The 9,722-nt window shown below is 39.5% G+C and overlaps 4 non-coding genes across 4 annotated transcripts; all 4 read left to right on the forward strand.

Annotated features, from left to right (window-relative positions):
- Positions 1 to 239: 239 nt before the first annotated feature.
- Positions 240 to 327, forward strand: trnay-gua (transfer RNA tyrosine (anticodon GUA)). Its single transcript is given in 2 exon segments — positions 240 to 276; positions 292 to 327. It is a non-coding gene; the product is annotated as a tRNA-Tyr (tRNA).
- A 3,334-nt stretch (positions 328 to 3,661) lies between these two features.
- Positions 3,662 to 3,743, forward strand: trnal-uag (transfer RNA leucine (anticodon UAG)). The gene has a single exon. It is a non-coding gene; the product is annotated as a tRNA-Leu (tRNA).
- A 3,903-nt stretch (positions 3,744 to 7,646) lies between these two features.
- trnaw-cca (transfer RNA tryptophan (anticodon CCA)) lies at positions 7,647 to 7,718 on the forward strand. Its single transcript has one exon. It is a non-coding gene; the product is annotated as a tRNA-Trp (tRNA).
- Positions 7,719 to 9,266: 1,548 nt separating this feature from the next.
- On the forward strand, positions 9,267 to 9,340 carry trnan-guu (transfer RNA asparagine (anticodon GUU)). Its single transcript has one exon. It is a non-coding gene; the product is annotated as a tRNA-Asn (tRNA).
- Positions 9,341 to 9,722: the final 382 nt, after the last annotated feature.

Below are 9,722 nucleotides of genomic sequence, written 5' to 3' on the forward strand. Positions count from 1 at the left end.
AATATGATCCCTCGAGAAAAAAAAAAGGAGTCAATTTCCGCCTGGAATGATTGATGCCCCATCAAACATTTTGTAATATCCCTGGAAGTTTATACAGTAGAATCCTGGTTCGTGGCTTAAATTCAAGGTAAACAATACTAAGGAAACAAGTTGGAAACTTGATGTCGAAGTGGGATTTAAATCACCCGGAACATTTCACAACATTGGGCAGTATGTGCCAGAAAGCAATGTTTGATATTCCTTCGATAGCTCAGTTGGTAGAGCGGAGGACTGTAGAGAAATCAACGGGGAATCCTTAGGTCGCTGGTTCGATTCCGGCTCGAAGGAAGGTGCTTTTTGTGTACTTTAATCAAAGAGTTAAAAAAGCGAATCTGTTTCAATCAGACATTGATCAAAAGCTCAATAAACGACGAAGTAGAGGTTCCTGTTCCGAATTCAGCCCACGTCTTATTGTCTTGTTTTGGCCAAGATCTGATCTTTGAATTAAGGGACTACACTGTCTGCTTTGTAAGTCAAAAATACATACAAATGTCAAGTTTTTTTGTAGATATAAAGGTGTTCTCTGTTTTCAAAGGATAGGTACTTAATTGGCATAATGATTTGGTATTGATTTTGTATCGTTGTATTATAAAGTTTGTGCTTTCTGTGTTTTTATCGTATTGTGAACTTATTTTTTAAACAAATGCTTACAAAGGCAAACACGGCACACATCTGTTTATACCAGTGGTGAATTGTACATTTTTATTAAGTACAAGCTACTGTGCACTTCTGGGAGTATAACAGGTTCGATATAAAGTGGCAAAAATATAAAAGGGGAAAATACCCCACACTGCGTGTAAAGCCCTCTTTGTGACTGTTTTAGATTAAAATGGTGTACTGTGCACGAAATGTTGCAGAAACAGTCTGATATTTTGATAATTATTATTTTAATAATTTGATCAAATTGAGGCCCAGGATCCAAATCTTCAGTTCTGATTTTTTTAAGTGATACCTTTCCTTCCTGGCGTGGAAGTCACACGATGTGAGCAATTGTTTTTTTTTTACGTTACGATCCAAAGAGCCTCAGACGCACTGTAACCAAACCAGGATGGATTGTGCTGGGAGCCGGACTGAGCTCATTCTCACTCCCTGTGCTAAAAACAGAATTAGCTCTTCCCCGAACATCATCTACAGCTGCTGGATGGTACTCTGCGTCTTACTGCTCCGGCAATTACTTTGACGAAAGACAGATCACTTGTGCGCTTTTAACCTCGCAGCTACGGGCGAGACTGACGCTCGCGATATGAAGGCACCCGCTGGTACACATTCTCTAACTTTCACAATCGCGACAGACTTCGCTTTTTAAAAAAAAGTAGATATAGCCCTGAAAAAAGCATTAGCTTTTTCAGTTTTTACATTAATCTATTTTGAATCAAAGTTTGATTTTTTTTATTTTTTATTGCATTTTACATTATAATAATAATCATTATTGCTTACACTTATATAGCGCTGTTCTGGATACTCCACTCAATGCGCTTTACAGGTAATGGGGACTCCCCTCCACCACCACCATTCTCATGACTGATCACAGAGAGTCAGGACCTCGATTTTACGTCTCAGCCGAAGGACGGCACCTGTTTACAGTTTAGTGTCCCCGTCATTGTACTGGGGTATTAGGACCCGCATGGACCGCAGGGTGTGCGCCCAGCGACAGAAACCAGACGTGTTTCGGGCTCGGCTGCGAGCAGGACAATGACGTCACGGGGACAAAGTAGAGGAAATCAAAACGGTTCTATAAAAGACCTGTGTCAGCTGTTGGTTTGCAGTCTGGACTCTAAATCCTCCGATCCGATTTTAAATCTCTCTAATACCTGAGCTGCGGCTTCTTCCGAGTATTTATTCGTATACTTATTATGTGTAAGTGTATAGATGAAACCTTTCATATATTGTTCAGTTTAAACCAAAATGCTTTACTAATACAAGAGAGAAGTATAGTATGAAGGACGTGACAAATTGATGATTTCTTGGAACAAAACGGTTTTTATTTGCATTCGAAATGAAGCGGAATTTTAGCGCGACACACAAACCCTTTGTCTTTTTTAGAGAGTGATTTTTAAACAGACATAAATGTAGAAAACGTGTTTTTTTAGCACTACAATAGCAGGGTCAGTGGCGTAATGAATAACGCGTCAGGCCTCGCGTCAGAAAATTATCAGAACTGTCCTTGTTGTAATTAGCACGAACTGCACAGGCTCTGAATCAGACCATTTCAATTAGTCTGATCATTGTAGGACACGTTAATGTAGAATTATTAATAGGTTTATTAGTTAGTTAGTTCAGGTTTACCCACCTGAACTAATGTAAAATTATTACTTGGTCTGTCTCGTTTGTATATAAATGAATGTCTCTGACAACTTAATGTTAGTTTTATGATGTAGGTCAGGCGTTGACATATGCACGAGTATACAAAATGTCTCACTCCTGATTCAACTCATGTTCTATAGGAGATTGGCAATTCCTCCTGTTTCTCATACAACCATATCAGAACAGAAGCCCGTGTCACCCAGCTGTGATTCAAGATCGACTCGCATCTTTATCCCTTTTTTGTTCGTGATCATTATTTTCTTTAGTTATGATCAATATTGAACTTTTTCTAAATGAAATGACAATAATCAAACATGCAGGCAGATTTTTGAAAAGTATTCGGAATTGACAGGGTGCCCCTTTGGAACAGTCGTCAGAAAATGTGAGAAAATGAAAGTTATGTAAGCTCTCACACAAAGCATTGAAGATTGGAATCTGAGTGTAAAAAAGCTACCCGTCTCCCAATGATAGGCAAGGATACACACCATGAATCGAATAGACTCAGCGAACATTAACACCTATGATATTAAGAGTGCTTTGCACGTGTCGAACTTCAAGAAGGAACTACTACAACAGTTGTGGACATAATTCAATACCACCGGCAAAGTCCAATGCCGGCAACGTCTGAGAAAATAATGTTCACTCATGGAATTTGGTCTTTGAATGGCTGGCGAGAAAATTCATTTATACTCCTGTTGCACCCTCAGCTGAAACATGTTAAAATAACAACGCAGATTTGTTGGAGAACCTGACAAGAATTATTGGGTTAGCACTGTATGTTATTTGGTATCTTTACTTTATTTTATTTATATATTTTTAATATAAATGTTAACATGCATGCTGTATAATCTATTGTCATTTTAAAATATGTTAGCTGTGGATGCGAGGGGGGCTATTATACCTTGTGAAACACGCAAGGAACTGTAAAAAAGGCTGGTATTTGAATAAGATTGGCGATCACAAGAAAACCACAATTTATGTGGTATTATCATCAATATCCTTCAAAATCGACGTTCAAATGAAGGATTTGAAGAAACTATGAAAAAAGCAACAGTAGTAGCAGAGGATTTTGATTTTTGCTCTTCAAGTCAGTAGATCGCCATAGAGTTGCACCCCTACAAATAGCACAAAGGATGAATCCCACCATCTTCATTATTGCTATGTTTGTGCTGGTGAAAGTAGCGTTTGTGCTATTGAAAGCATCTCGGAAGATGAAGGTGCAGTCACTTCCACATGTCATGATATCATTAGATCCGACGACAAGAGCTGAAGCCCCCCAGTCCAAGCCAGCAATGTGAGGAAGAGGGGTATGGAGGAAGGTAGTGTGGCCGAGCAGTCTAAGGTGCTGGATTTAGGCTCCAGTTTCTCTGGGGGTGTGGGTTCAAGTCCCACTGCTGCCAAATGTTAGTATTTTAAGACCTGCAATACGATCAGTAAAAGCGCTTTTTGTTAGGCTGCGGGAAGTGTTTAGAGATAGACTTTCTAAAAGACAGGCTGTCAGCTTAACATCAAGGCAGAAAAAATATTTTGTTTTCTCAACAGAAATTCTCTTTGGCACGTTCAGCTTTATGTAGGGAACAACATCTGCCGAGATCACTTTTGAGGCAGTGCACATGATAGTGTTCCGGCAAGTACATTTAATATTGGCTGTGGTGGTGAGCTGCTTTTGTCTGTGAAACTTTTAATTCTTCACGCCGAATCGTTGGCAGGGGTAAAGCTTATTAAATCTTTGAACATAGCGCTCCATCAGAAATACTTTGTTCGTGATCAAAAGAGATCAGAGGATTAACTTCATGAATTCACATAGCATACCTTACAGGAAAGATTTAAAAGGGGAATTGATTGTGCTTCCTGATGTTGTTCCTGTGGTTTCTTTGGATACAAAGGTGAATGTTCTTTGACGTTCTGCTAGAGTATCCACTGGGTGGGCTTTATCAATTAGCTCGGATAGGTCATCAGTGCTCCGTCTCCGGAAAATAATCAGCACTGTCGTTTTTTCCTGTGCTGTCTTTTAAAACATATAAGATCACGAGTTTACAGATTTCTCAAAATAACAACTATACATTTTAACCCAGCGGTTAGCATTCCTTCAATCCAATAGTTTTACTCTGGGTAAAAAGCAGCGCAATATACAGAGAGATGATATTCAAATATTTCAACGTTCTTATTGGATTTCCTGTATGGAGATATCGCTCAGAATTCCTAATATGATTTTGAGTTCAGTTTTGCTTTACTACTTTCAGAGTCTTTCATTGACCTTGCTGAAGCAGAGAAGTGACATAATCACAAATGCGACCTACCTGTGCTGCTGTTTCTGGTTAATAATGATTATTGCGAGGAAAAAAAAAACAGCTCCTTGCATTAAGAGCAAGAGCAACCAACGCGCTCTCTTGTTGAGTTGGTTTTTTTCCGTGGTGCTCTTCCTCAGATGCAAAGTTATTTGGCGAGCAAGGACCTCTGAGAAGGAGCCTGAATCCGTCAAGAACTCTGAAATTCTAATATCACATTACCGTCTTGTGTAGCTCAGTGGTAGAGTGCATGTTTTTCATGTATGAAATCCCTGGCATCTTGAGATATCTTATATTGTTGTGCTCACATCGCAATCTTCTGTTGAGTGAGAACTCTTTGCTCGTGTTCATAGAGAGCCAGGTTTACACAATTAAATTCAGTCACACACAAAGTGCTACAGTGTTGCTCTGCTGTTTTAAATGTACCTCCAAAGCATTTCGTTCTGTTAACTACCAAATGATTTGAACTAATTTTACGTCATATTCAGGAAATCCAGAGAAGGTCATCAGACTTTTAGTGGCTGTTGAAGAAAACACCTGTTGAATCTCACCAGGGATTTCTTGAGAGATCATTCAGCGAGCGAGTCCTCCCTCTGGACTCCAAACATTTTGGGTTAAACTGTTATCCACATACTCTAACGAAGAGAAATGTTAGTGTCTTCCGGTGTGTGAGCCCATTTCTAAAAAAAAAGTTATATAAATTGAATTGTTCTACTTTTTAGGCTTGCATAGTCTTATTAATATTTCAGTTAAATCTTTTTTTCTGTAGTAACATCAGTTGATATTAATATTAGTCCTGATTTATAATTTTTTGTCATGGTTGATCATGGTTGTAGCAGAGAAGCTACCAAAACTGGTAATGTTCATATAATGTGTAATGCAATAGCAGCATTTTGGGTTGAAAACAAAAAGTATATCTTGGTATGAATCCTAACACTTCATAGGCAGCGTTCTAGGACTTCTCGCTTCAGATAAAGTTGTCAATACATCATAGATTTCTACTCAATCAATATCAGCAGTGTTATCGCTACCGAACGCTAAATATAGATCCTGGCAATACTTCGTGAGATCTTCGTAAGAAAATCCAAAATACTACGGAAGGAATCAAATTTATATGTTTCTTTGGATCGAGAATATGATCATTATGAGATTCAAAACATGCCTGTCTTTTCTTTTTTCGAGGACAAATGGATTATTGAGGTGTAAAGATGGGTTCAAAACCAAAATCACCTGCTATGGCTGCTGTTTCTTCAAATCCTTCAACTGATCATCGATATCGAGGAATAATATATAGTTTCTTCAAATCCTTCAACTGATCATCGACATAGAGAAATAATATTATACAAATTGTGGTTTTCTGTTAATTGCCAATTTGACTGTAATTACATCTTCGTTTACAGATGTCTTGCATGTATCACAAGGTATAATAGTCGCCGTGCGTCCTCAGTTAAAATGTACGACAAAAGTACAACATTTATGGTTACATCCATATTAAAATGAAGGTAAATATACCAAGATATTAAAATACAATTGTACAGTCCTAACTTAATAATGCCTGTGAAGTTTTCCAACAAATCCGAACTGTAATTTTGAAATATTATAGCTGAGAATGAAAAGAGAGTACAAAGATCAAATTCAATGAGTGAAAATGCACCAGTAGTTCTCTAAACTCAGTTTCTTCCCTGAAATGACTTGCTTGTGAAGCACCAAGCAGCCTTGAATGGATCGCAGAAATCAAATATACAGTACAGATGGATTCAGAGTGTGCTTTCCAACTTTTGTGCAACATTTTCCTTTGATAGGGCGGAGTTGTCTTCACAATCTGGGTTAAATAAAAAGGAGTGATGTCAGTGTTAAACAGCTTTCCTTCTTGGGGAACAACGGTTGTGTTCCATATTTCTAATTATTTTGGTTTCAAGATCGCAATTTAGTGTGAAACAAAAGCCAGCTGGATAAGCTTTATTAATTTCCCTCACGGGATCAATAAAGTATCTACAGTATCTATAAATCTCTTACACGTCATTTACAATGGCCTTTCAACTAATAGCCCGTGCAGGGATCAAACCCTAGCTGTTGGTACAGTACGAGTTGCGTAAGGCTCTGTAACGCGCAGATGAGAAACTAACCTCTGCTTCTTCATTATATACACAGTGAGCTATATATGCAATATATATGCCTAAAGAACTGGACAATCAACTGAAGGACCTCAACTGGATGGCCGTACACAAGAGACTGGCCACCAGAGAGGTCCTCTACAGACACTCGCTTACCAGGAACCCGCATTGCCCCCGGGACACGTGTTTCATCGAGGAGACTCAGAAGCACGTGTTCTGAAGCTGCCCCTTCGCCAAGGCGGTGTGGGGCAGAATGGACAACACCATGCAACTCCTGGGGACGGGTGCGGTGCTCAGTTACCAGTACATTCTGCTGGGGCTGGCACCTACCGGATTGGACAAGGGGACGCAGTTCCTGATGTGGCTGCTGCTGTCCCTCACTAAAAAAGGCCTGTGGGACTCCGTAAAATTTCCAGAGATTCATTTATTTTTCAAGGAAAATCACCAACAGCGGCCGAGATCTACTGGAGTTTTTTCATTCTATACTGCGATTTCTGAAGGGTACCCTGTGAAAATACAAGTTTTGACGAGAAGGGATGGACATATAATGTCAAAAGGCTTGGGGAATTGAACTTTAAGGTGAAGACTGCAGGTTCAGTAGCAGCAGAACCTGATCAGTATCAGTTGACTCCGATATACTTTGAAAATGAACTTGGGGATTTAGAGACAGACGTGCTACCGTTGCACCATGGGGTACTTAATTTAAAAAAAATAGGAAAAAAAATCAGTGTTCCTGGATCTGTAATTGAGAACAACATCTACACAAGAGCTGCGCAGGAAGAATAAAATGTGGTCTGGGATGAAGAGACTCTCTTCGGAAGAGCGGCGCTCTTCACAGGAGATTTTTTTTTTGTGAAGCTGATTTGTGTCCTTTGGGGAATTCAAAGGCGCTGATTGTTGTGACCTCGTGGCGCAACGGTAGCGCGTCTGACTCCAGATCAGAAGGCTGCGTGTTCAAATCACGTCGAGGTCAGCTGTTAATTTTTCAGGTTCTGCTGGTCCTGAACACGGAATTCACACCATGCAGTTGAGTTCTATCTGTACACCACATAGATAATCTAAACAAAACAGAGCAGTACAGGACACGCAGTGTGGAGCTCACACAGGCTTACAGTCTCCAGCATTGGAGTGGAGGGGAAAAAAAGAACTTTGTTTTTTTTTTGAAGAGAAAAGGCACAGTTCACATCTGCTTAACATCACGTCCAACTTTAGAGACAGCTACATCAGAAAATGGAATCCCGGAAGTTTCAGATAACTTTTTTTAGTACAGGTTCAAGCAAACCTGAAAGTTAATGAGTTTCCGGACACTTTTGTTTAATTAAAAAGTGTCTGAAGCCTGAAAATGTAATTTGGAAAAAAAACCCGCTATTGGACATTAGCAGGTGCTTTTTGTAACGATTTGCTACTTCATGCTGGAAAACAAAGGAAACAGACCCAACGTTTACTTTCAGGTGCGGTTCATCACATAATATACATGTATTACTGAGGAGTTTGAATAAAATTTACACGAGCCAGGTAGAAGTCGAACCTACAATCTTATGATCCGAAATCAGACGCGTTGTTTATTAAACCGCTGGCATTTCACATGACCTGAATTCCCCCTTAGTGTGCTCAGCGCCGCTACTAGTAACGCACCGCTCCGTCTCAAATTTCAAAGTGAGAAACATGTGTTTTCTGATTTTTTATGAGTTTTAAAATATAACCTCTTTAAATCAGACAAGGGGTTTATATTTCGCATTGAAATTCCGATTGATTGAGAATTCAAAGAAAGACTGTTTTCTTCCACAGCACCGTATAATTATCACATCCAACAGACTCTCCAAGCTCGGTGGGTGAGCAATTGCTCCGATTAATTAGGTGACGTATCATGTTAAATCACTTCTTCTCAACACAACATTTCCTGGTGCACGTTTTCTCGATGAAAAAAAGACATTTTTCCCTTGCACGATTTCTCGTTTTTTATCAAAGCGTACAGAAATAAAAAAGAAGAAATAGTGTCGCAAAAGAACTCTGTCGCCCTTGGGAGATGTCAAACGCATTGGACATGAAAAATGCCAGATAAAAGCCAGTTCTCTTCGTTTCTCAGTGTCGGGGCTGCTATGTAAAAGAGGCAATTTGCTCTGAGCGCAGGTTCAGCGCTTACTTAACGCAGATGTCTTAGAGCGGTGTGTCCAAGTGGCTGTAAAAGGTGACGGCTGTCCTGTCACCGTCGCTTAGTTGGTTAAAGCGCTTCTCTGTTAAACAAAAGAACCGAGATTCAAATCCCAGCCGTGTCTTTCTTCCTATCTTGTAGTACAGAACGTACCATTTTGGGCACTCACAAAGGGCTTGATTTCGTTAAATGCATGTGTTCATCTCCTTTCTGGAAAACTTGTTTTTGATGAAATTCACACAGCTTGCGAAAAATGAAATTCAATTCTTGGTTATCAGTGCAGAAGAAATATTACCGGTTGGCAAAATAAACGGTAAGAGATTTTTTTTAACCAAAAACGTGTGATTCGAGAGAAGAACCTGCCAATCAGTCTCTGTGGCGCAATCGGTTAGCGCGTTCGGCTGTTAACCGAAAGGTTGGTGGTTCGAGTCCACCCAGGGACGGGATTCTTTTGCGATGTAAACGTTGTCTTCAGTCGATTGGATTTCTCAGCGAAGCCATAACCATTTTAATATTTGCAGGAACTGCGAGTGTTTAACACGTGTCAGGGAAACCGGGAAATGTCCAATAATGCCCAACATCGCAACTCCCCAGAAAACCATATTCACCCAAGAAAAATTATCGTCGAATCGTCATTTATACTCCAGTTGAATCCTCTGCTGAAATATTTTAAAAATACAATGCAGGTTTGTTTGAGAACTTGACAAGCATTGTTACGATAGCACTGTGCAGTTGGATTTTGATATTTTGACATATTTACCTTAATTTTAAACATAAATACTATACAGTCTATTGTAATTTTAAAATATGTTAGCTGAGGATGCA

The sequence above is a fragment of the Atractosteus spatula genome (genome assembly GCF_055471065.1).
Source record: "Atractosteus spatula isolate fAtrSpa1 chromosome 10 unlocalized genomic scaffold, fAtrSpa1.hap1 SUPER_10_unloc_5, whole genome shotgun sequence".
NCBI classification, from domain to species: Eukaryota; Metazoa; Chordata; class Actinopteri; order Semionotiformes; family Lepisosteidae; genus Atractosteus; species Atractosteus spatula.